The 27740-nt window shown below is 43.5% G+C and overlaps 1 protein-coding gene across 1 annotated transcript in view; it reads right to left on the bottom strand.

Moving 5' to 3' along the window:
* Positions 1-8706, bottom strand: part of micu1 (mitochondrial calcium uptake 1) — a 121534-nt gene extending 112828 nt beyond the window's left edge. Inside the window, exon 1 of the mRNA XM_042301387.1 lies at positions 8584-8706. The gene's annotated coding sequence lies outside the window, so the exon portion shown is untranslated. The remainder of the gene's footprint in view (positions 1-8583) is intronic.
* Between the last annotated feature and the right edge of the window lie 19034 nt (positions 8707-27740).

Genomic DNA, 27740 nt, shown 5'->3' with positions numbered 1-27740 from the left:
GAGCCGTTTGGGATTGCAGCCAAACCTTTAGATGAGCTGGTGGTCAGGTCACAGCAAACCAATTCGTAACAGTGCTTGGGCTAGGCTAAATCTCTAAAACTTCATTTGGAACATGACTCATTTAAAATTTGTTCCGGTGTCACGGAAAGATGATTAACAATTAAAAGAGAGGTCCCCCTTGTGATGTCTCTGTGGCTCCAGTATTCCTGTGATCTATACACAGACCCACGGGTGGAGAGGTTTATTCGTGACACACACACACACACACACACACACACACACACACACACACACCCTCCTCAATGCATCATGCCCTCCGAGGTCGAAGCCACCTGTCGATATTCCATTACCGATCCAGGCCCTGACTGTCACACTCACTGATTCAGCAGAAGAAGAAAAATTATAATAACAACCACGCAGAATATGCTAATTGGACGACCGGTAGTCCATGATAACGGGGACAGGGTCTAAGGGCATTAGGAGAGGTGCTGTTTAAACAGGACAGAGAGACAGGTGAGGATCTACTATAGTAGCAGGGCCACAAGGCCTGGTGGGGTAGGATCTACTATAGTAGCAGGGCCACAAGGCCTGGTGGGGTAGGATCTACTATAGTAGCAGGGACACATGGCCCGGTGGGGTAGGGAGAGGATCTGCTATAGTAGCAGGAACACAAGGCCTGCTGGGGTAGGGAGAGGATCGGGATCCCACCGGCAGGACGGTTGAACTAATGTAGGCTAATGTGATTAGCATGAGGTTGTAAGTAACCCAAAAAAGTCCCAGGACATAGACATGTCTGATATGAAAGAAAGCTTAAAGAAAGCAGAAAGCTTAAATTCTTGTTAATCTAACTGCACTGTCCAATTTACAGTAACTATAACAGTGAAAGAATACCATGCCATTGTTTGACGAGAGTGCACAATTATGAACTTAAATGTATTTTTTTTAAACAATTAGGCACATTTGGGTAGTCTTGATACAACATTTTGAACAGACATTGAATGGTTCATTGGATCAGTCTAAAGCTTTGCACATACACTGCTGCCATCAAGTGGCCAAAATCTAAATTGCACCTGGGCTGGAATAATACATTATGGACTTTCTCTTGTATGTCAATGAAGGTACTTTAAAACAGATGTTTTTTTCCTTTGAATTCTCTTTTACCAGATCTAATGTACTATCTTCTCCTACATTGACTTCACATTTCCGAAAAACTTAATTGTTTCCTTTCAAATAGTATCAAGAATATGTATTTCCTTGCTTCAGCTCCTGAGCTACAGGCAGTTCGATTTGGGTGTCATTTTAGGCGAAAACTGAAGAGGAAAAAAAAGGGTCAGATCCATAAGAGGTTTTAAGAAATCTGTTCCAAAGTATTCCCACACGGAGAGACGTGATCCGATACAAATTTAAGCAAGGTTTGAAATTATGTTTTAGTCAAATAAAAATCGGTTTGGGCTTCTAATTTGTTTTTTTACCCCTTTTTTCTACACAATTTTGTGATAGCCAATTGGTAGTTACAGTCTTGTCCCATCGTTGCAACTCCCGTATGAACTCGGGAGAGGCCAAGGTCGAGAGCTGTGCGTCATCCGAAACGCAACCCAACCAAGACGCACTGCTTCTTGACACAACACCCTCTTAACCCGGAAGCCAGCCGCACCAATGTGTCAGAGGAAACAAGGTGCGACCGCGTCAGTGTGCATGTGCCCGGTATATCCTCTCCCTACCCCAGCAGGCCTTGTGTTCCTGCTACTATAACAGATCCTAGGATGCGCAGTGGGACAAGGACATCCTGGCCGGACAAACCATCCCCTAACCTGGATGACGCTGGGCCAAGTGTGCGCCCCTACATCCTAGTTCGAGTCCAGGCCTTAGACCACTGCACCACTGGGGAGGCCCCTGATTGGGCATCTTGCAGTCAATATGCAAATTATTTTGTAATTATAAAACTGGGTGGTTCCAGCCCTGAATGCTGATTGGCTGACAGCCGTGGTATATCAGACCATATATCATGAGTATGACAACACATTTATTTACTGTTCTAATCAAGCTGGTAACCAGCTTATAAAATAGCAATAAGGCACCTCTGGGTTTGTGGTATATGGCCAATATAGGGCTAAGGGCTGTGTCCAGGCACTCCGCGTTGCGTCATATATAAAAACAGCTCTTAGCAGTGGAATATTGGGCCATATACCACACCCCCTCAGACTTTACTGCTTAATCACGTACCGGCCATACGACCATCCCTTCAAGAAAAGAAAAAGTCATTCCTGGCTGAATGTCGTTGAGTCGACTATAGCAGCCGTCTTCCAGCTACAGAGACATCCAAGATAGAACTACTGTTAAAGTCTGAAGTTTACATACACTTAGGTTGGAGTCATTAAAACTAGTCTACATACACTTAGGTTGGAGTCATTAAAACTAGTCTACATACACTTAGGTTGGAGTCATTAAAACTAGTCTACATACACTTAGGTTGGAGTCATTAAAACTAGTCTACATACACTTAGGTTGGAGTCATTAAAACTAGTCTACATACACTTAGGTTGGAGTCATTAAAACTCGTTTTTTAACCACTCCACAAATTTCTTGTTAACAAACTATAGTTTTGGCAAGTCGGTTAGGACACCTACTTTGTGCATGACACAAGTCATTTTTCCAACAATTGTTTACAGACAGATTATTTCACTTATAATTCAATGTATCACAATTTTACATACACCAAGTTGACTGCTTGGAAAACAGCTTGGAAAATTTCATTAAATGTCATAGCTTTAGAAGCTTCTGATAGGCTAATTGACATCATTTGAGTCAATTGGAGGTGTACCTGTGGATGTATTTCAAGGCCTACCTTCAAACTCAGTGCTTCTTTGCTTGTCATCATGGGAAAATCAAAAGAAATCAGCCAAGACCTCAGAAAAACAATTGAAGTCTGGTTCATTGTTGGGAGCAATTTCCAAACGCCTGAAGGTACCACATTCATCTGTACAAACAATAGTATGCAAGTATAAACACCATGGGACCACGCAGCCGCCATACCGCTCAGGAAGGAGACTCGTTCTGTCTCCTAGAGATGAACGTACTTTGGTGCAAAAAGAGCAAATCAATCCCAGAACAGCAGCAAAGGACCTTGTGAAGATGCTGGAGGAAACGGGCACAAAAGTATCTCTATCCACAGTTAAACGAGTCCTATATCGACATAACCTGAAAGGCCGCTCAGCAAGGGAGAAGCCACTGCTCCAAAACCGCCATTAAAAAGTCAGACTACGGTTTGCAACTGCACATGAGGACAAAGGTCGTACTTTTTGGAGAAATGTCCTCTGGTCTGATGAAACACAAATATAACAATTTGGCCATAATGACCATCGTTATGTTTGGAGGAAAAAGGGGGAGGCTTGCAAGCCAAAGACCACCATCCCAAACGTGAAGCACAGGGGGTGGCAGCATCATGTTGTGGAGGTGCTTTGCTGAAGGAGGGACTGGTGCACTTCACAAAATAGATGGCATCATGAGGCAAAAAATTATGTGGATATATTCAATCCTATAGAAAATTTGTGGGCAGAACTGAAAAATTGTGTGCTAGCAAGGAGGCCTACATACCTGACTCAGTTACACCAGCTCTGTCAGGATGAATAGACCAAAATTCACCAAACTTATTGTGGGAAGCTTGTGGAAGGCTACCCGAAACATTTGACCCAAGTTAAGCAATTTCTGACCCACTTGGAATGTGATGAAAGAAATAAAAGCTGAAATTAATCACTACTATTATTCTGACATTTCACATTCTTAAAATAAAGTGGTGATCCTAACTGACCTAAGACAGGGAATTTTAGGATTAAAGTGTCAGGAACTGTGAAAAACTGAGCATAAATTTACTTGGCTATGGTGTATGTAAACATTCGACTTCAACTGTACATAGTGCATTAATTTTGACCAGAGCACTATGGGCCCTCCAGTAATGCACTGCATAGGGAATAGGACTCTATTTGGGACATGGTCCATAGAGCGCCCTCACCGACAGAGCATCAAACCAGTAATGCACTGCATAGGGAATAGGGCTCTATTTGGGACATGGTCCATAGAGCTCCTTCACCAACAGAGCATCAAACCAGTAATGGGGATTTAATAAGCAATAGAGCTTATATATTAGCACCAGCACAAGAGACCCTGAAATATCCTGTCCAACGGAAATGACAAGCACATCTCATGTTATGGTTTGTCACCTAGCAACATAATAAAACATTTTTTTTTTTTTTTTAAGAGAGCAAGTTAGCCTTTCTGCGTGGCTGGGGTCCAGAGGCGATGCTGACAGGAATGTCAAGAAGCCAGACAGACACACACAAACAAAACAGACAGACATGCACACACAGCAGTTTATCCTCTCAACTCCTCATAGGACACCAGTTTGCTGTGAGCCTGTTTGCTGTGAGCGTAGCACACCTGGGCTTTAGGAAATGTGTGTGGTGGAAAATAATATTTTAACAAGAGAGCTTTTACACTTGATCTGTGAAATCCCCATCAGGATGGGAGCTCAGAGCTGTATTGTGGGGCAATTATTTTTAACCGACTGGGGCCATGCATACTACCTGTTTTCATCCTGCCAGGATTCTGTGTGTGTGTGTGTGTGTGTGGTGTGTGTGTATACACACAGGGCACTACTTCCTTCATCGTTCTGCTAGAGCCCTTCTCTACCAGACCAATGGGTTCAGGGAATCCAAGAATTACTCTTTAAAAAACATTCCTCCCCCATTACCTCTAGATCCTCCCGCTAGGCCTACTCCTACGCGCGCGCCGGCCTTCACCGCAACGCGCGCCGGCCTTCACCGCAACGCGCGCCGGCCTTCACCGCAACGCGCGCCGGCCTTCACCGCAACGCGCGCCGGCCTTCACCGCAACGCGCGCCGGCCTTCACCGCAACGCGCGCCGGCCTTCACCGCAACGCGCGCCGGCCTTCACCGCAACGCGCGCCGGCCTTCACCGCAACGCGCGCCGGCCTTGCTACTAACTGCTGCTGTCCCGTGTGGCTCAGTAAAGCCTTCCTTGTGCGTCGGCTGGCTGCCAAACTAAGATATTTGGTGCTCTAACCACTAGGGTAGCCTAGTGGTTAGAGTGTAGGGGCGGCAGGGTAGCCTAGTGGTTAGAGTGTAGGGGCGGCAGGGTAGCCTAGTGGTTAGAGTGTAGGGACGGCAGGTAGCCTAGTGGTTAGAGTGTAGGGGCGGCAGGGTAGCCTAGTGGTTAGAGTGTAGGGCGGCAGGGTAGCCTAGTGGTTAGAGTGTAGGGGCGGCAGGGTAGCCTAGTGGTTAGAGTGTAGGGGCGGCAGGGTAGCCTAGTGGTTAGAGTGTAGGGGAGGCAGATAGCCTAGTGGTTAGAGTGTAGTGGCGGTAGGTAGCCTAGTGGTTAGAGTGTAGGGGCGGCAGGTAGCCTAGTGGTTAGAGTGTAGTGACGGCAGGTAGCCTAGTGGTTAGAGTGTAGGGACGGCAGGTAGCCTAGTGGTTAGAGTGTAGGGCGCAGGTAGCCTAGTGGTTAGAGTGTAGGGGCGGCAGGTAGCATAGTGTGTTAGAGTGTAGGGGCGGCAGGTAGCCTAGTGGTTAGAGTTAACCCACTGGGGCGGCAGGTAGCCTAGTGGTTAGAGTGTAGGGACAAACAGGTAGCCTAGTGGTTAAAGTGTAGGGGCGGCAGGTAGCCTAGTGGTTAGAGTGTAGGGACGGCAGGTAGCCTAGTGGTTAGAGTGTAGGGGCGGCAGGGTAGCCTAGTGGTTAGAGTGTAGGGGCGGCAGGTAGCCTAGTGGTTAGAGCATTGGACTAGTAACCGCAAGGTTGCAAGTTCAAACCCCAGAGCTGACAAGGTACAAATCTGTCGTTCTGCCCCTGAACAGGCAGTTAACCCACTGTTCCTAGGCCGTCATTGAAAATAAGAATTTGTTCTTTAACTGATTTGCCTAGTAAAATAAAAAGGTAATAATTCAAACATTTTCCCGGCACCTTTTATACATGTAAAAAAAAAAAAATGTAAAAGATATCCACAGAAAAGTATAATTACATCAACTTTTCAAAAGCGATGGTGCATTCATATCACCTGAACCATGTCAACAAGCTCAGATAGTATTTTCATCTTGTGATAATACTTCAGGTGATCAGAATCTGAATGCATTTACCAGCCCTTTGAAAAGGTGACGTAATTATAATTCATCTTACATTATAAGTCATCTTACATTATAAGTCGTAATTATAATTCATCTTACATTCCTCCAAAAAAGGTGAACTGTATAGGACAACCGGTAAAGTATGTTATTTAAAATAATACATTTTATTCAACATTCTGGCTCGTAGAGGTCAGCACCTTAAGAGGAAACATTCCTCTGATTAAAATGTATATTTGGTGTCACTGATCTAAACAAAAATACCACATTATGTCAAAGTGGAATTGTGTTTGTATTACTGAACAGAAATATAAATGCAACATGTAAAGTGTTGGTGCCACATTTCATGAGCTGAAATAAAAGAGCCCAGAAATGTTCCATATAAACAAAAAGCTTATTTCGCTGAAATAGTGTGAAAAAAAAGTGCTTACATCCCTGTTGGTGGGCATTTCTCATCAGCCATCCCCCTGACAGGTGTGGCATATCAAGAAGCTGATTAAACAGCATGATCTTTACACAGGTGCCTTGTGCTGGGGACAAAGGGCTGCTCTAAAAATGTGCAGTTTAGTCACAACACATTGCCACAGATGTCTCAAGTAGAGGGTGTGTGCAAGTGGCATGCTGACTGCAGGAATGTGCAACAGAGCTGTTGCCAGATCATTTAATATGTTCATTCCTCTACCATAAGCCACCTCAAACTCTGTTTTAGAGAATTTGGCAGTACATCCAACCGGGCTCACAACCGCAGACCAGGTGTAACCAAGCCAGCCCAGCACCTCCACAGCCGGCTTCTTCACCTGCGGGATCGTCTGAGGAGAGGGAGGAGGGCTGCTGAGGAGTATTTCTGTATGCAATAAAGCCCTCCCAGGCCCTCCCATTGCTGAACCACTAAAAAACAAAAAGCTGAAATGTCTTCAGTCAATAAGTATTCAACCCCTTTGTTATGACAAACCTAAATAAGTTCAAGAGTAAAAATGTACTTAACAAATCACATAATATTTGTTACATGGACTCATCCTGTGTTAAATAATAGATAATATATAATTATTGAATGACTAGCCCATCTCTGTAACCCGCAAAACAAAGTTATCTTTATGGTCCCTCAATCGAGTATTGAATTTCAAGCACAGATTCAACCAAAGACCAGTGAAGTCTTGCAATGCCTCACAAAGCAGGTCACCTATTGGTAGAACCCCCCCCCCAAAAAAAAAAAAACTTGCAGAATATCCCTAAGTATGGTGAAGTTATTAAGTAGGCTGTGGATGATGTGTCAATACACAGGCGTCTTAACTCAGTTGCCGGAGAGGAAGGAAACCACTCACGGATTTCACCATGAGGCCAATGATGACTTTAAAACAGTTAGAGTTTAATGGCTGTGATAGGAGAAAACTGAGGATGGATCAACAACCTTGTAGTTTCTCCACTATACTAATGTAAAATGACAGAGTGTAAAGACAGAAGCCTGTACAGAACAAAAAATATTGCAAAACATCCATGCTGTTTGCAACAAGGCACTTAAGTAATACTGCAAGAAATGCGGCTAAGAAATTACCTTTTTGTCCTGAATACAAAGCATCAAACTTAACACATCACTGAGTACCACTATATATTTTCAAGCCTTTTTGGGGGATAAAAAAAGAACGGAATAGAGCTAAGCACATGCCAAGTCCTGGAGGAAAACCTTTCCAGCAGACACTGGAAGATGAATTCACCTTTCAGCAGAACAATAACCTAAACCACAAGGGCCTAGTTACAAGTATGACTTAAAAATCATCTTGAAAAATCTACAGCAAGACTTGAAAATATCTTTCTTGCGATGATCAACAACCAACTTGACAGAGCTTGAAGAACTCTAATAATAATAATCAAATATTGTACAATGCAAGGCTGACAGCTAATCGCTGCCAAAGGTGCTTCTAACATCTATTGTGTTAGGGGGTGAAAACTTGTCTAATCAAGATATATATATTAGTGTTTTATTTATTATAAAATGTTAGATTTTTTTGGGGTACCAAAAATGACAATTAGATCAAATATTTTTTTATGTAAAAAAGGGATTATATAACTAAACCATGAAACCTCCTACGTACAATTGTTTGTTAAAAACAACAACAAAATGCAGACGCCCCCTGGACTGTGTTGTCAAGCCAGGCGCTATCTTTCTAGTGGCTAAATCCAACCAATACTTAGCTAGATAATGTGCATCGTCTCTGACAACACAGCAACATTCATTCATTATTGCATGCAGTCTAAACACAGTTCACTTGTAACTTCTGCCTGATAATATTGAAACAACGAACGAAGAGGCCAAGTCAACCTCTAGTAGTCCGGGAGGCTAGCTAGCTACAGTAGGTAGCCTTTTAACTAGATAGAAATTACCTATAAAACTGCAATCGGCTAAACTCAATATCACATAAATACTGTCTAAAGACTGTTATTTTGCTACTTACTTGAGTTTCGAGACGACTATGACAGGTCTTGAATAGTTAGAAATATCTAGCTACGACGTCTCTCCCGATGCATGTATTCCCTTTATGCAGTCTGACGTGCTCCTTCTGCGACACTAGTTATCACAGCCACAAAGTCATAAACCCCGCCTATTTCTAACATGTATCTTCTTCAAATTTTATTTTATTTTAACCTAACCCTAACCTTAACCACACTGCTAACCTTATGCCTAACGTTAAATTAACATCAAAAAAGCGATTTTTTTTTTCCTTCTAATTTTAGTTTTCATTAACTTTTACGATAAGCCAATTCAGGCTTTGTGGCTGTGGTAACTAGTGGAAACGTCCCAGCACACGCCCCCTCCATTACGTCACTACGGAGTTTGGAGGGCGGGACAAATATCCACCAAGCTCCACCCATTGCGGTTCGGGCCTCACATGTCCACCATTCACCGGATGTGTGCTCCGTAGAAAGTAGACGTTTATTCCATGTTTATTTGTATATATTTGTCTCTTTATGTGGCCATTTTTACAGTAAAAGCGGTCATGATTGGGATGTGACTGAGCCCAGTCCAATGGAGCTACCAAGGTATAAATATTTACCAAATGGCACACTATTCCCTAAATGGTATACTACTCCTGTCCAGAGCTCTATGGGCCCTGGTCAATATTAGTGCACTATATAAGAGAATAGGGTGTCATTTGGGATGAATGTTATGCCCCAGTATTTGGTATTGTTTGAGGATTTTTTTTAGGATCCCCCAGTGACTACTCAGGGCTCCCAAGTGGCGCAGCGGTCTAAGGCACTGCATCTCAGTGCTAGAGGCGTCTCACAGACCCTGGTTCAATTCAAGGTTGTATCACAAGCACCTGTGATTGGGAGTCCCATAGGGCGGTGCACAATTGGCCCAGTGTCATATGGGCTGGGGTAGGCCATCAATGTAACTGAGAATTTGTTCTTAACTGACTTGCCTAGTTAAATAAATTAATAAAACAGGGATCCTTATATGGAGCTTACTAACAAGAAGAAATGTAGTAGCGCCACCAACCCCACCTCTCTCTTTTTAAATATATCTTCCTCTCAGTTCAATTCAAGGGGCTTTATTGGCAAGGGAAACATATGTTTAAATTGCCAAAGGAAGTGAAATGGATAAACAAAAGTGAAATAAACCATGAAGATTGACAGTAAACATTACACTCACAAAAGTTCCAAAAGAATAAAGACATTTCAAATGTCATATTATGTCCATAAACAGTGTTGTAACGATGTGCAAATGGTTAAAGTACAAAAGGGAAAATAAATGAGCATAAATATGGGTTGCATTTACAATGGTGTTTGTTTTTCACTGGTTGACCTTTTCTTGTTCTTGTGGCAACAGGTCACAAATCTTGCTGCTGTGATGGCACACTGTGGTATTTCACCCAAAAGACATGGGAGTTTATCAAAATTGGATGTGTTTACAAATTCTTTGTGGGTCTGTGGAATCTGAGGGAAATATGTCTCTCTAATATGGTCATACATTTGTCAGGAGGTTAGGAAGTGCAGCTCAGTTTCCACCTCATTTTGTGGAGATCGTGCACAGAGCCTGTCTTCTCTTGAGAGCCAGGTCTGTCTCAATAGCAAGGCTATGCTCACTGAGTCTGTACATAGTCAAAGCTTTCCTGGGTCAGTCACAGTGGTCAGGTATTCTACCACTGTGTACTCTCTGTCTAGGGCCAAATAGCATTCTACTTTGCTCAGTTTTTTGTAAATTCTCTCCAATATGTCAAGTAATTATCTTTTTGTTTTCTCATGATTTGGTTAGGTCTAATTGTGTTGCTGTCCTGTGGATCTGTGGGGTGTGTTTGTGAACAGAGCCCCAGGACCAGCTTGCTTAGGGGACTCTTCTCCAGGTTCATCTCTCTGTAGGTGATGGCTTTGTTATGGAAGGTTTGGGAATCGCTTCCTTTTAGGTGGTTGAAGAATTTAATTTCTCTTTACTGAATTTTGATAATTAGCGGGAATTGGCCAAATTCTGCTCTGGTGTTTTACGTTGTAAACAGAATATATTTTTGCAGAATTCTGCATGCAGTCTCAATTTGGTGTTTGTCCAATTTTGTGAATTCTTAGTTGGTGAGCGGACCACAGACCTCACAACCATAACGGGCAATGGGTTCATTAACTGATTCAAGTATTTTTGCCAGATCCTAATTGGTATGTCAAATTTGATGTTCCTTTTGATGGCATAGAAGCCCCTTCTTGCCTCGTATCTCAGATCATTAACAGCCAATTTTAACCTCACACTTGTTGTTTTAATGTTGTATGTTTTTCACCCAACATCAATTCCATCAATTTGTATAGCAGACCCTCACGCCACACAACAAATCACAAATACTCTCGCAAACAGGTTTTTTGTTTGCCAGTTAGGGTGTGTAGGGTGAATACGAGGCCTGTTGTACGGTAATTTAGTAAAAAGACCATTTGACATTTGCTCAGTACATTGTTTTCATTTAGGAAATGTACAAGTATGCTGGTAAAAATAATTTAGAGGATTTTCCAAGGTTGCTGTTGACCCATATCCCATGGTAGTTAATGGGGTCAAATTTGTCTCCACTTTTGTGGATTGGGGTCTCTCTCTCTCTCTCTCTCTCCCTCTTTCTCTCAGTGATGACTGTTGCGCGAGTGTTTGTGTTTCGTTGTGTGTTTGCCTGCGTCTTCTGTAGTGTAATCGCCTTGACTGTCACATTGCCATGACAGCGCTCTTACATTTATCTAACTGTCACTTTTCAGACATGACTGCTTTCTTCTTCTTCTACACACAATCATCCAGGAAATAGAGCAGGAAAGACTGGAGGCAGTAGTATCTCTGTGTCTGTGTGTCGGGCTCTATTGGTCACATTGGTCACACACGCTTAATCACTTAACCGTTTGATAAACCTACAGATTTGAAACATGTTTGTCTACGATATGTGGATTTCGAGAACTACAGAAATAAAAGGTGTGTTTGTAAAGTATAAACATCTAAATGACATGTATGATACATGATAAACATACATAATGACTACTCGTTTTTGCTAATTGATTTAAAGGTTCCCAGAATGCTTCATTAGATTGTGGGAACATTGTGGGGACATCACAAAAGACATATGCCCGAAACACAAAAATGTTCAAGTTGCGAAGCTTCTTTTTAGGGGGATGCATGAAACATTCACCTGATGTTACTAGAATGTTCTTAGAACACATTTAATCTGTTCTTTAAAAGTTCCCAGAATGCTTCATTAGGTTGTGGGAAATGTCTGGTGAGAACATCACAAAATATATGTTCCCAAAACACAAAAAACTGTCCGATTGTGCGGATGATTCTACAATTCTGCATTTAAAAAAAATGTTGGGCTGATCTTAAGAGTTTTTTTGTACCTAATGTTTCTGCTATCGTTTCCTATGACTGAAAAGAGCTTCTGGACATCAGACAACCGATGAATATGTCTACTTCAACAGAGTAGGACATACTGCTCACCCCAGACCAGGCCCTAATCCCAGAGACTCGGGAAAGGGAAGATATGACGTAAGAGAGGCTGACGTGTGGGCACCATGACAAAACTACTATTAGTCAGCCACGAATAAGACCCCCAGAACTGTCACGGGACTCATCTGAAAGTAACCCAGTACAGGTTTAAAAAATGAATGGAAGCACGGAGGTCATTTTGTGCCAACAAAACAAAAATATTTCCTGAGTTTTCTTATATCTCCTATTGACATTATATCCCCTTGACATGGTTATTGTTTGGATCCCCACCAACCATTTTCCACCTTATTTATGTTAGAAATATTGTTTCAATGTCCATTCTCTTGATGTTAAAATACTGCAGTCTCTGTTTTAGCACTCAGACGTTCCATTCTCCATACTGCAAAGGGCCACAGACAGGAACATTTACGACCGGTGGGGGGCTGTCTTTGATCCTCACCCAGGAGGGAAAGTCATGGCAATACTTTGGGTTGAAGGATTTGTGTTTTGTCCTGTCGTTCATTCATTCAATGTTAATTGGAGAATCCAGTGGGTTCTGCTCGTCTTTAATAGCTGATTCGTAGTCAAAGTTTTATGAATTATAATGTATATGTTTTTGCTCTGGGTTTTTTGTTATATCAATTGAAATAAAATGATATGTGTTACATGCTCCAAATACAACAGGTGTAGTAGACCTTACTGTGAAATGCTTACTTACATGCCCTTAACCAACAATGCAGTTTTAAGAAAATAGAGTTATATTTAAGTCTGAATAGGGAGATAGTTAACCCAACCATGGAGACAACGACCGGTCGATGGTAGCTAGGTCGCCTTTTATCATGGCAAGTCTGAATAGGGAGATAGTTAACCCAACCATGGAGACAACGACCGGTCGATGGTAGCTAGGTCGCCTTTTATCATGGCAAGTCTGAATAGGGAGATAGTTAACCCAACCATGGAGACAGGAAGAACGGGGATAGAAGGTTAATTCCTATTTCACAACCTCTATCACTCCCTATTCCTCTGTCACTCCCTATTCCTCTATCACTCCCTATTCCTCTATCACTCCCTATTCCTCTATCACTCCCTATTCCTCTATCACTCCCTATTCCTCTATCACTCCCTATTCCTCTATCACTCCCTATTCCTCTATCACTCCCTATTCCTCTGTCACTCCCTATTCCTCTATCACTCCCTATTCCTCTATCACTCCCTATTCCTCTATCACTCCCTATTCCTCTATCACTCCCTATTCCTCTATCACTCCCTATTCCTGTCTGTCTGTCTGTCTGTATCTCTTCCCCCTTAGTCCAACAACTATGACAGGAAGGACAGGCATAGCAGGTTAGGTTAGGCCATTACAGTACTGGTATGTTCTAGCGCTTTCCATGTGCGGCTCCAGGGAGGGGCTCATCGGAGCCGAGGCACCCTCAAATAGCAGTGTTTTGGGAATTGACCTATGCAGACAGGGATCTTGGTTTACCAATGTTGTCTAATAAGACCATTTAAAACTTCTAGGATCAGTTACTGGCTTGTAATGTCTGTGTGTGTGCGTGTGTCAGCCATGATCTGAGTAGCTAACTCACGTGAGGCGTTTAGGTATAGAGGCTGTGTCCCAAACCACACCCTAATTGTAACGATTTTCTTTCTGGGAAGGAGAGGAGGACCAAAATGCAGCGTGGTTATTATTAAGCATCTTTAATAAAGACGAAAACATAAACACTATACAAAATAAGAAAACGTGGCAAAACCGAAACAGTCCTAACTGGTGCAGAGAACACAGAGACAGGAAACAATCACCCACAAGATACCTAAAGAATATGGCTGCCTAAATATGGTTCCCAATCAGAGACAACGATAAACACCTGCCTCTGATTGAGAACCACTCCAGGCAACCATAGACTTACCTAGAACACTCAACTGAACACAACCCCATAGACTACAAAACCCCTAGACAAAACAAGACACATAAATCACCCATGTCACACCCTAGCCTAACCAAAATAATAAAGAAAACACAGAATACTAAGGCCAGGGCGTGACACTAATCCCTACTGTACTGTATTCCCCACAGGCCTTGGTCAAACGTAGTGCTGCCTTCAGGAAGTACTCATACACAGGAAGTACTCATACACAGAAAGTACTCATACACAGAAAGTACTCATACACAGAAAGTACTCATACACAGAAAGTACTCATACACAGAAAGTACTCATACACAGAAAGTACTCATACACAGAAAGTACTCATACACAGGAAGTACTCATACACAGAAAGTACTCATACACCTTGACTTTTTACACGTTTTGTCGTATTAAAGCCTGAATTCAAAATGGATTAAATGCATTTTTCTTACCCATCTACACACAATACCCCATAACGACAGTGAAAATATGTTTTTAGAAATGTTTGCTAATAAAAAAAATAAAAAATGAAATGCAGAAAAATGTCATTGACACACTAAGTATTCACACCCCTGAGTCAATACTTTGTAGAAGCACCTTTGGCAGTGATTACAGCTGTGAGTCTTTCTGGGCACGTCTCTAAGAGCTTTCCACACCTGGATTGTGCAACATTTGCCCATTATTCTTTTCAAAATTCTTCAAGCTCTGCCAGATTGGTTGAAGGTCATTGTCAGACAACCATTTTCAGGCCATAGATTTCTTAAAGTAGATTAAAGTCAAAACTAACTGCTCCACTCAGGAACATTCACTGTCTTCTTGGTAAGCAACTGTAGTGTAGATTTGGTCTTGTGTTTTAGGTTAATTTCCTGCTGAAAGGTGAATTCACCACCCAGTGTTTGGTGGAAAGCAGACTGAACCAGATTTTCCTCTAGGATTTTGCCTGTGCGTAGCTCCATTCCATTTATTTTTTATCCTGAAAAACTCCCCAGTCCTTAATGATTACAAGCATACCCATAACACGCCATTATGCTTTAAAATACGGAGAGTGGTACTCAGTAATGTGCTGTATTGGATTTGCCCAAAACATAAAACTTCGTATTCAGAACAAAAAATGAATTGCTTTGCCACAGTTTTTGCAGTATTACTTTAGTGCCTTGATGAAAACAGGATGCCTGATTTGGAATATTTTTATTGTGTACAAGCTTCATTCTTTTCACTCTGTCATTTAGGTTCGTATTGTGGAGTAACTACAATGTTGTTGATCCATCCTCAGTTTTCTCCTATCACAGCCATTAAACTCTGTAACTGTTTTAAAGTCACCATTGGCCTCATGGTGAAATCCTTGAGTAGTTTCCTTCCTCTCCGGCAACTGAGTTAGGGAGGACGCTTGTATCTTTATAGTGAGTGTATTGATACATCATCCAAAGTGAAGTTAGTAACTCCACCATGCTCAAAGGGATATTCAATGTCTGCTATTTATTTTATTTTTTACCCATCTACCAATAGAAAACATCCCTGGTCTTTGTGGTTAAATCTGTGTTTAAATTACAATTATGTTCAACACTAGTTTTGCCACACAGCGTGAGTCCATACAATTTATTACGTGACTTGTTAAAGCAAGTGTGTACTCCTGAACTTATTTAGGCTTGCCACAACAAAGGGGTTGAATACTTATTGACTCAAGACATTTCAGCTTTTCATTTTAAAACATTTCTAATTTTAAAATTTCTAAACAGATGTCCACTTTTACATTATGGGGTTTTGTGTGTAGACCAGTCAGTAACAAACATTTCTGTCTGTAACACAACAGAATGTGGAAAATAGCCAAGTGAACACTTCCTGGAGGAAATAGGGTGCCATTTGTGACTTAAAGAGTCACTTTGTTAACACTGCCTACTTCATTACTGTAATGTCACACATAGCTCACTAGGTTGGGGCTGTGGAGGGCTGCCTGTGTCCTAGTGCCTGCCAGATCCCCGGGTTGGGCGGGGTTGGGGCTGTGGAGGGCTGCCTGTGTCCTAGTGCCTGCCAGATCCCCGGGTTGGGCTGGGGCTGTGGAGGGCTGCCTGTGTCCTAGTGCCTGCCAGATCCCCGGGTTGGGCTGGGTTGGGGCTGTGGAGGGATGCCTTTGTCCTAGTGCCTGCCAGATCCCCCGGGTTGGGCGGGGTTGGGGCTGTAGAGGGATGCCTTTGTCCTAGTGCCTGCCAGATCCCCGGGTTGGGCTGGGTTGGGGCTGTGGAGGGATGCCTTTGTCCTAGTGCCTGCCAGATCCCCGGGTTGGGCGGGGTTGGGGCTGTAGAGGGATGCCTTTGTCCTAGTGCCTGCCAGATCCCCGGGTTGGGCTGGGTTGGGGCTGTGGAGGGCTGCCTGTGTCCTAGTGCCTGCCAGATCCCTCAGCTGGGCTGGGCTGTTCAGCAAGCAAGCAAGCACACACGCACGCGCACGCACACACACACACACACACACACACACACACACAGGGCAGCCATTGTGAAATGTTATTCATAGAGTAGACTGGCCTGCTGTTGTCCATAATGTAGACTGGCCTGCTGTTGTCCATAATGTAGACTGGCCTGCTGCTGTCCATAATGTAGACTGGCCTGCTGCTGTCCATAATGTAGACTAACCTGCTGCTGTCCATAATGTAGACTAACCTGCTGCTGTCCATAATGTAGACTGGCCTGCTGCTGTCCATAATGTAGACTAACCTGCTGCTGTCCATAATGTAGACTAACCTGCTGCTGTAGACTGGCCTGCTGCTGTCCATAATGTAGACTAACCTGCTGCTGTCCATAATGTAGACTAACCTGCTGCTGTCCATAATGTAGACTGGCCTGCTACTGTCCATAATGTAGACTAACCTGATGCTGTCCATAATGTAGACTAACCTGCTACTGTCCATAATGTAGACTGGCCTGCTACTGTCCATAATGTAGACTAACCTGATGTTGTCCATAATGTAGACTAACCTTTATATCCAACGGAGCTGTTTGAATACATTTTTATTTGGACGGTTAACAGCATGTTTTACAACATGTCTTTGTCTTGTTGTTGTTGTATACGTGTTACTATGCTGTAAATGACGTCTTTGGAGAGCCTTTAATGCATGAACCAAACAAGTCAACCCTGAACTGCTTCATGGGATATAAACTAACACAGAGTCTGCGTCCTATCCTCTACATATTGTGTTTTATTCTTTTATTTAACTTTTATTTAAACTAGGCAAGTCAGTTAAAGAACAAATTCTTATTTACAAGGACGGCCTACCCCGGCCCAAACCCGGACGACTCTGGGCCAATTGAGCGCCGCCCTGTGGGACTCCCAATCACGGCCGGATGTGATACAGCCTGGAATCAAACCAGGTTATGTAGTGACGCCTCAAGCACTGAGATGCAGTGCCTTTAGACCGCTGCACTATGTTGGCCTACTATGGGCCCTTATCAAAAGTAGTGCACTACATAGGGAATAGGGTGCCATTCCCCATAGGGCCCTGGTTTAAAGTAGTGCACTACATAGGGAATAGGGTGCCATTCCCCATAGGGCCCTGGTCTAAAGTAGTGCACTACATAGGGAATAGGGTGCCATTCCCCATAGGGCCCTGGTCTAAAGTAGTGCACTACATAGGGAATAGGGTGCCATTCCCCATAGGGCCCTGGTCTAAAATAGTGCACTACATAGGGAATAGGGTGCCATTCCCCATAGGGCCCTGGTCTAAAGTAGTGCACTACATAGGGAATAGGGTGCCATTCCCCATAGGGCCCTGGTCTAAAGTAGTGCACTACATAGGGAATAGGGTGCCATTCCCCATAGGGCCCTGGTCTAAAGTAGTGCACTACATAGGGAATAGGGTGCCATCGGGGATGCAGACTAACACTGTAATAAAAGGATCAGGTTAACACCTACACAGGACCAGCGAAGGGGTAAACAGGTTTCACGTTACAGATGCCATCGTGTGTGTGTGTGTGTGTGTGTGTGTCTTGTATGCGTCATTACCTCTGTACAGGTTTGGATCACATTACCACAATAAAAGTGTGCAACTGTACACTCCCAATTCTGACTGTCCAACCCTGAAGAAATGTTTAGTGTGGGCTAAGTAGTGTGTGTGTATCTGTGACCAGCCCTGGGAGTGGCCTCATTCATCAGGTACTGATAGACGTTTCTACGACACGTTTCTCCTCTCTCTCTCTGTACTGTGAACTCCCCTCTCTCTGTGTACTGTGAACTCCCCTCTCTCTCTGTACTGTGAACTCCTCTCTCTCTCTCTCTGTACTGTGAACTCCCCTCTCTGTGTACTGTGAACTCCCCTCTCTCTGTGTACTGTGAACTCCCTCTCTCTGTGTACTGTGAACTCCTCTCTCTCTCTGTACTGTGAACTCCCCTCTCTGTGTACTGTGAACTCCCCTCTCTCTGTGTACTGTGAACCCTCTCTCTGTGTACTGTGAACTCCCCTCTCTCTGTGTACTGTGAACTCCCCTCTCTCTGTGTACTGTGAACTCCTCTCTCTCTCTGTGTACTGTGAACTCCCCTCTCTCTGAGTACTGTGAACTCCCTCTCTCTCTGTGTACTGTGAACTCTCTCTCTCTCTCTGTACTGTGAACTCCCTCTCTCTGTGTACTGTGAACTCCTCTCTCTCTGTGTACTGTGAACTCCCCTCGCTCTGTGTACTGTGAACTCCTCTCTCTCTCTGTACTGTGAACTCCTCTCTCTCTCTGTGTACTGTGAACTCCTCTCTCTCTGTGTACTGTGAACTCCCCTCTCTCTGTACTGTGAACTCCTCTCTCTCTCTGTGTACTGTGAACTCCCTCTCTCTCTCTCTGTACTGTGAACTCCCTCTCTCTGTGTACTGTGAACTCCCCCTCTCTGTGTACTGTGAACTCCCCTCTCTCTCTGTACTGTGAACTCCCCTCTCTCTCTGTACTGTGAACTCCCCTCTCTCTCTGTGTACTGTGAACTCCCCTCTCTCTCTGTGTACTGTGAACTCCTCTCTCTCTCTGTACTGTGAACTCCTCTCTCTGTGTGTACTGTGAACTCCCCTCTCTTCGCATTATCCAGAGCTGACATTGGGCCTCTGGCTGTTGAAACAGGGTACTAGAGAGTAGAGAGATCTGAGACCTCCCTATGAATTGTCTCTCTGTCCCATGTCTCTCTCTCAGCCATAGAGATACACCATGTCTCTCTCTCTCTCTCTCAGCCATAGAGATACACAATGTCTCTCTCTCTCTCTCTCAGCCATAGAGATACACCATGTCTCTCTCTCTCTCTCTCTCAGCCATAGAGATACACCATGTCCTGTGTTTATTGACACAGCATTTGTTGCAGAGCTGGTATTTGTTAGGAACACAGCAATATGCAGTCAAGTAACCCACGGCAACAACAAAAGTGCTTCAAGAGTTGTCTAACACACACACACACACACACACACACACACACACACACAGTTCCCTGGTTGTTATGGAATGAATTTCATAGATTCTTTACTCAGCGAACAGGCGAGAGTCCAAATCTTCAAGGCTGTCTTCTAATAGGCTGGAAGAGGTCATGGGACCTGAATGAACAAATAGTGAACAACTGTTATTCACTCCCTTCCCCCACACATCACATAGTTATAAACAGACCTGGGTTCAAACACTATTCACTCCCTTCCCCCACACATCACATAGTTATAAACAGACCTGGGTTCAAATACTATTCACTCCCTTCCCCACACATCACATAGTTATAAACAGACCTGGGTTCAAACACTATTCACTCCCTTCCCCCACACATCACATAGTTATAAACAGACCTGGGTTCAAACACTATTCACTCCCTTCCCCCACACATCACATAGTTATAAACAGACCTGGGTTCAAACACTATTCACTCCCTTCCCCCACACATCACATAGTTATAAACAGACCTGGGTTCAAACACTATTCACTCCCTTCCCCCACACATCACATAGTTATAAACAGACCTGGGTTCAAACACTATTCACTCCCTTCCCCCACACATCACATAGTTATAAACAGACCTGGGTTCAAACACTATTCACTCCCTTCCCCCACACATCACATAGTTATAAACAGACCTGGGTTCAAACACTATTCACTCCCTTCCCCCACACATCACATAGTTAAAAACAGACCTGGGTTCAAATACGAAATAATTTCAAATACTATAGCTGGGCTTGATTAAGCTTGCCTGATGCAATGGAACCAATAGAATAGCTGCAAAACTTAAAACCCCGCCCATCTGGCACTAGCAGCAAAACTCACTCAGCTGGTTGATAGATGGTATTAGGCATTAGTGTGTTTACACTAAGGCTGTGTTTGTAAATTCACTCTGGAGTGTCAAAGTGCGCTTTTGGGCCATTTTGTAAATTCGGAGCGTTGTCAGATTGTCTGTTTGTAAATTCAGAGCGTTTCGCCCGAGGTGCTTTCATGTACGCTCTGCCGGAGGAGTAGGGTTCATCCGGGGCGCACGACGCCAGTCAAGCACCCAAGCTAACTGGCTAAACGTTGTCTAGCTTGCTACTGTAGCTACTTCCAGACATAAATGAGAGAACACCTCACTCTGACCGTTCAACTCGACCTAGCTGAGTTGGTCAGGCTTTTTTCACGTCATCTCAAGGGTTAATGACTGTAACGGTGTTACTGGCAACCAGTTAATTCAGTTTTTAGGTGATGTTTACTGACATATCGGTGTGCTAAACCGTTCGAAAATTCATAACTTATTCTGGTACTCTTAAACCTGAGTGCTCTGAACTTGGAGTAGATTGCCAGAGTGAATTTACGAATGCACCCTATGGTTCCCATGGTTACTCTATGGTTGGCTTATTAAGGTTCCCATGGTTACTCTATGGTTGGCTCATTGAGGTTCCCATGGTTACTCTATGGTTGGCTTATTAAGGTTCCCATGGTTACTCTATGGTTGTCTTATTAAGGTTCCCATGGTTACTCTATGGTTGTCTTATTAAGGTTCCCATGGTTACTCTATGGTTGTCTTATTAAGGTTCCCATGGTTACTCTATGGTTGGCTTATTAAGGTTCCCATGGTCACTCTATGGTTGGCTTATTAAGGTTCCCATGGTTACTCTATGGTTGTCTTATTAAGGTTCCCATGGTTACTCTATGGTTGTCTTATTAAGGTTCCCATGGTTACTCTATGGTTGTCTTATTAAGGTTCCCATGGTTACTCTATGGTTGGCTTATTAAGGTTCCCATGGTCACTCTATGGTTGGCTTATTAAGGTCCCCATGGTTACTCTATGGTTGGCTTATTAAGGTTCCCATGGTCACTCTATGGTTGGCTTATTAAGGTTCCCATGGTTACTCTATGGTTGTCTTATTAAGGTTCCCATGGTTACTCTATGGTTGTCTTATTAAGGTTCCCATGGTTACTCTATGGTTGTCTTATTAAGGTTCTGTTTAGGTCATCTGACCGCTGCTCTACCATTGGCGCAGGTTTGGCTCATATGGATTCACTTCAGGAGCACGAACTAGAGCTGTTTTCAAGGAATGAGTTTAAGGTTCTGCCTCGAAGAAAAGAGGTTGTGTTCCCCTGCTCAGACATTGCATGCGGTTAGCTGATACGTAAAAATACCTGTCCAGGCGTTGTAAGATCTGACATGCGTCAGCCAGGTCTGAACAGAGGAACACGACCAGAATCTTCACAGTCTCGGTTCAATGTACTATTTAGGTGTTCTGACATCAACACTCACTCCCAGGGGACCCAGGCGAAGCCCGCTGCACATTGGGCTTCACTCCGGGGACTAACACCAGGCTACAGAGGCCTTGTAGCTGGCAACCAGGCAGCATGGTCCCTGTCTCAGACTCACTCCCAGCCCCAGCCTAACAACACATTTGCATTTAAATTGCATCACCAGACGGTATGGTGCACCGCACCAGGCGAGGGACCTTGCTTCCCAAATTGGACCCTATTCCCTATATAGAGCACTACTTTCGACCAGAGCCCTAAGTAAGGATTAGGGTGCCGTTTGGAAAAAAGCCTGGGGGACAGGGAGGTCGCAGAGGTGAGTAACCACAACAGATACCAGCTATCAACAGATACCAGCTATCAACAGATACCAGCTATCAACAGATACCAGCTATCAACAGATACCAGCTATCAACAGATACCAGCTATCAACAGATACCAGCTATCAACAGATACCAGCTATCAACAGATACCAGCTATCAACTGATACCAGCTATCAACTGATACCAGATATCAACTGATACCAGCTATCAACTGATACCAGCTATCAACAGTATTTTTAAAGATCCTTTTCTGATACTTAAGAAACTATTCCTTACTTACTTCCTTCCCACTTACCTACAGTCCTTCCTTCCTACCTACAGTCCTTCCTTCCAACCTAGCTACCCACCCATCCACCTACCCACCTACCTACCTCTCTACCGGCTTTAAACTTCTTCACAACAGTATCTCGGACCTGCCTGGTGTGTTCCTTGTTCTTCATGATGCTCTCTGCGCTTTTAACGGACATCTGAGACTATCACAGTGCAGTTGCATTTATACGGAGACTTGATTACACACAGGTGGATTGTATTTATCATCATTAGTCATTTAGGTCAACATTGGATCATTCAGAGATCCTCATTGAACTTCTGGAGAGAGTTTGCTGCACTGAAAGTAAAGGGGCTGAATAATTTTGCACGCCCAATTTTTCAGTTTTTGATTTGTTAAAAAAGTTTGAAATATCCAATAAATGTCGTTCCACTTCATGATTGTGTCCCACTTGTTGTTGATTCTTCACAAAAAAATACAGTTTTATATCTTTATGTTTGAAGCCTGAAATGTGGCAAAAGGTCGCAAAGTTCAAGGGGGCCGAATACTTTCGCAAGGCACTGTACCTACCTACCTACCTAACCCCCTACAGTCCTCACTTTCTTCTTACCTACCTACCTTCCTTCCTTTCTTTCTTCCTACCAACCTAGTCCTTACTTCCTTCCTACCTACCTACCTACCCATCCATCCACCCACCTACCTACCTACCTACCTACCTACAGTCCTTCCTACCTTCCCTAAAGTAATCAGAGATCTGGATTGGTGAATGAAATAGGATGGTAACCTTGGTAACCTTGCTTAAACCTATCCAATCACTTATGGACATGTACTAGGAAGAAGTAAAGGAACACACATGGCTAAAGTCATTCCACGCCCTCTATTGTAATCAAGCAACGAACTCTGGAATCTAGCATTTATTGTATCAAATCAAGGGTTGGCATTCTGAACGCGCATTCTAAAATGGATTCCTACACACTCGCAGTCAACAACATAGCTCAGACAGTAGGAAGCTCTCTCATCCATTTATATGCAGATGACACAGTCATATACTCAGCTGGCCCCTCCCAGGATGTTGTGTTAATTGCTCTACAACAAAGCTTTCTTAGTGTCCAACAATCTTTCTCTGCCCTTAACGTTGTTCTGAACACCTCCGAAACAAAGGACATGTGGTTTGGTAAGAAGAATGTCCCTCTTCCCACCGGTGTGATTACTACCTCTGAGGGTTTAGAGCTTGAGGTAGTCACCTCATACAAGTACTTGGGAGTATGGCTAGATGGTACACTGTCCTTCTCTCAGCACATTTCAAAGCCGCAGGCTAAAGTTATATCTAGACTTGGTTTCCTCTATCGTAATCGCTCCTCTTTCAGCCCAGCTGCCAAAATAACCCTGATTCAGATGACCATCCTATCCATGCTAGATTACGGAGACATCATTTATAGATCGGCAGGTAAGGGTGCTCTCGAGCGGCTAGATGTTCTTTACCATTTGGCCATTAGATTTGCCACCAATGCTCCTTATAGGACACATCACTGCACTCTATACTCCTCTGTAAACTGGTCATCTCTGTATACCCGTCACAAGACCCACTAGTTGATGCTTATTTATAAAACCCTTAGGCCTCACTCCCCCCTATCTGAGATATATACTGCAGCCGTCATCATTCACATACAACACCTGTTCTGCCAGTCACATTCAGGTCCCCAAAGCACACACATCCCTGGGTCTCTCCTCTTCTCAGTTCGCTGCAGCTAGCGACTGGAACGAGCTGCAACAAACACTCAAACTGGACAGTTTTATCTCAATCTCTTCATTCAAAGACTCCATCATGGACACTCTTAGTGACAGTTGTGGCTTCTTTGTGTGATGTATTGTTGTCTCTACCTTCTTGTCCTTTGTGCTGTTGTCTGTGACCCATAATGTTTGTACCATGTTTTGTGCTGTTACCATGTTGTGCTGCTGCCATGTTGTGTTGCTACCATGTTGTTGTCATGCTGTGTTGTTACCATGCTGTGTTGTCATGTGTTACTGCCATGCTATGCTGTTGTCTTAGGTCTCTCCTTTTGTGGTGTTGTGTTGTCTATCTTGTCATGTGTGTTATTTCCTATATTTTTATTTAATTAATTTTTAATCCCAGCCCCCTCCCCAGCAGGAGGCCTTTTGGTAGGCCATCATTGTAAATAAGAAGGTGTTCTTAACTGACCTGCCTAGTTAAATAAAGGTTAATAAAAAATCAAATTAAAAAATCAAAACGGAACCCTTCATGCTGGCATTCTAAATGGAACCCTACACGCTGGCATTCTAAACGGAACCCTACACGCTGGCATTCTAAAAGGAACCCTACACGCTGGCATTCTAAACGGAACCCTACACGCTGGCATTCTAAATGGAACCCTACAAGCTGGCATTCTAAAAGGAACCCTACACCCTGGCACGCTGGCATTCTAAACGGAACCCTACACGCTGGCATTCTAAATGGAACCCTACAAGCTGGCATTCTAAAGGGAACCCTACACGCTGGCATTCTAAACGGAACCCTACACGCTGGCATTCTAAACGGAACCCTACACACTGGCATTCTAAACGGAACCCTACACACTCGCATTCTAAACGGAACCCTACACACTGGCATTCTAAACGGAACCCTACACACTGGCATTCTAAACGGAACCCTACACACTCACATTCTAAACGGAACCCTACACACTCGCATTCTAAACGGAACCCTACACACTCACATTCTAAACGGAACCCTACACACTCGCATTCTAAACGGAACCCTACACACTCACATTCTAAACGGAACCCTACACACTGGCATTCTAAACGGAACCCTACACACTCACATTCTAAACGGAACCCTACACACTCGCATTCTAAACGGAACCCTACACACTGGCATTCTAAACGGAACCCTACACACTGGCATTCTAAACGGAACCCTACACACTGGCATTCTAAACGGAACCCTACACACTGGCATTCTAAACGGAACCCTACACACTGGCATTCTAAACGGAACCCTACACACTGGCATTCTAAACGGAACCCTACACACTGGCATTCTAAACGGAACCCTACACACTGGCATTCTAAACGGAACCCTACACACTCGCATTCTAAACGGAACCCTACACACTGGCATTCTAAACGGAACCCTACACACTGGCATTCTAAACGGTCAAAGTAGTCCACATGACAGGAAATATGGTTCTATTTCTCACAGTGCTTCGTCCTCCTACACAGGAGCGGCTCTGTGAATGTAGCTGTGTTGACAATATAATGACATTATATTCCATTAAGGATGTCCTTCGTCAGTCATTGCCTTCAGTGGTCAAATGGCACCTACTTCCCAAAGTGCATGACTTTTTTTACCAGGGCCCTTAGTGGTCAAAAGTAGGTCACTATAGGTCTCCTCACCAATTTTGTACAAGAAAAATAAGGAAAAAAACGTGCATATTGTTTTGGAGTTACTGTGTGAACAATCCATATTCATAAAGCACATTGTCATCCATCTGACAAAGAGGAGATACTCAGGCGTTTGTATGGAAAATATACATCAATTCAATTTGATATCGATCCATCAAATCAAATGAAATTGTATTGGTCGCATACACATAATTTATTTATCAGATGTTTTTGCGGCTATAGCAAAATTCTTGTGTTCCTAGCTCCAACAGTGCAGTAGTATCTAACTAAATTCTTGTGTTCCTAGCTCCAACAGTGCAGTAGTATCTAACTAAATTCTTGTGTTCCTAGCTCCAACAGTGCAGTAGTATCTAACTAAATTCTTGTGTTCCTAGCTCCAACAGTGCAGTAGTATCTAACTAAATTATTGTGTTCCTAGCTCCAACAGTGTAGTAGTATCTAACTAAATTATTGTGTTCCTAGCTCCAACAGTGCAGTAGTATCTAACTAAATTCCTGTGTTCCTAAATCTAAATCTAAAAGAATGGAATTAAGAAATATCTAAATATTAGGACGAGTAATGTTGGCGTGGCATTGACTAAAATACAGTAGAATACAGTAAAACAGTATGTAAACATTATTAAAGTGACCAGTGATTCCATGTCTATGTATATAGAGCAGCAGCCTCTAAGGTGCAGGGTTGAGTAACCAGGTGGTAGCTGGCTAGTAATAGTGACTTAGTTCAGGGCCGGGTACTGGATTGGAGGGCGGCTAGTAATGGCCATTTAACAGTCTGACGTCCTTGAGATAGAAGCTGTTTTTCAGTCTCTCGGTCCCTGCTTTGATGCACCTGTACTGACCTCGCCTTCTGGATGATAACGGGGTGAACAGGCCATGGCTCGGCAGGGGTGGGTGATGATCTTTTTGGCCTTCCTGTCACATCGGTTACTGTAGATGTCCAGGAGGGCAGGCTCCGTGCCCTCGGTGATGCGTTGGGCAGACCGCGTCACCCTCTGGAGAGCCATGTGGTTGCAGGCGGTGCAGTTGTCGTACCAGGCGGTGATGTAGCCCGACAGGATGCTCTCAATGGTGCATCTGTAAAAGGTTTGTGAGGGTCTTCAGCCACATAAGGTGGAAGACACACTTTGCACCTTCTTCACCACCCTGTACGTGTGGGTGGACCATTTCAGATTGTCAGTGATGTGTACACCTGGGAACTTTACGCTTTTCCCCCTTCTCCACTGCGGTCCCTTCCAGCACTGTTTTGCGACAGATAGGAGAGAGAGAGGAGAGTGATAGGGCAGAAAGAGAGAGGAAATGGGGAGAGAGAGAAAGAGGAGATGGGGAGAGAGAGAGAGAGAGAGAGAGAGAGGAGATGGGGAGAGAAAGAGGAGATGGGGAGAGAGAGAGGAGAAAGAGGAGATAGAGAGAGATTGAAGAGCTAAAAATAGATCAAATCTCTGTCCCAAATGGCACCATATTCCCTACATTATGCACTTCGACCAGATCCAATAGTAGTGCACTATATAGGGTCCCTATATTGGGACACAAACAGTAACATCCTAATGGAATAGATGGATTAACTAGGGGTAAAACAGCAGCTTGATGTATTGTATTGGGTGAATTCAGAAAAAGAGGTAAACTTTTTCTCATTTCCGTCTTTTGTAACCTCTTTCGACATACATTTCTGAAAATGGGTGGTTGGTAGGGGTGCATGGGTGGACGTCGAACAGGAACTAGCGTATTTGCGTATTTGAATTTCATCAACTGACAACATTAGAATTTTAACTACTTACTACTTAAAAAAAAAAAAAACTTTGCAACTATTTTGCATGTAAGCTAACCATTTTCCCCCAACTCTAACCTTAACTCCTTACCCTCAGCCTTGCGAACGTTAGCCACAACAAATTGGATTTGGTCACATATCATACGTTTTGTAAATAATTAACATATATCATACGCAATGGATGATGGACATGCACAAACTAATACATACCATACGGAACGTAACATATCATACTGAAAAGGAGTTACATACAGATTCGGAAATGCTCTAAAACCAGGTTGACTTTACACATG

This window comes from Oncorhynchus tshawytscha, linkage group LG19 (assembly GCF_018296145.1).
Source record: "Oncorhynchus tshawytscha isolate Ot180627B linkage group LG19, Otsh_v2.0, whole genome shotgun sequence".
NCBI lineage: Eukaryota > Metazoa > Chordata > Actinopteri > Salmoniformes > Salmonidae > Oncorhynchus > Oncorhynchus tshawytscha.
This window is presented reverse-complemented; position numbering and strand designations above follow the sequence as displayed.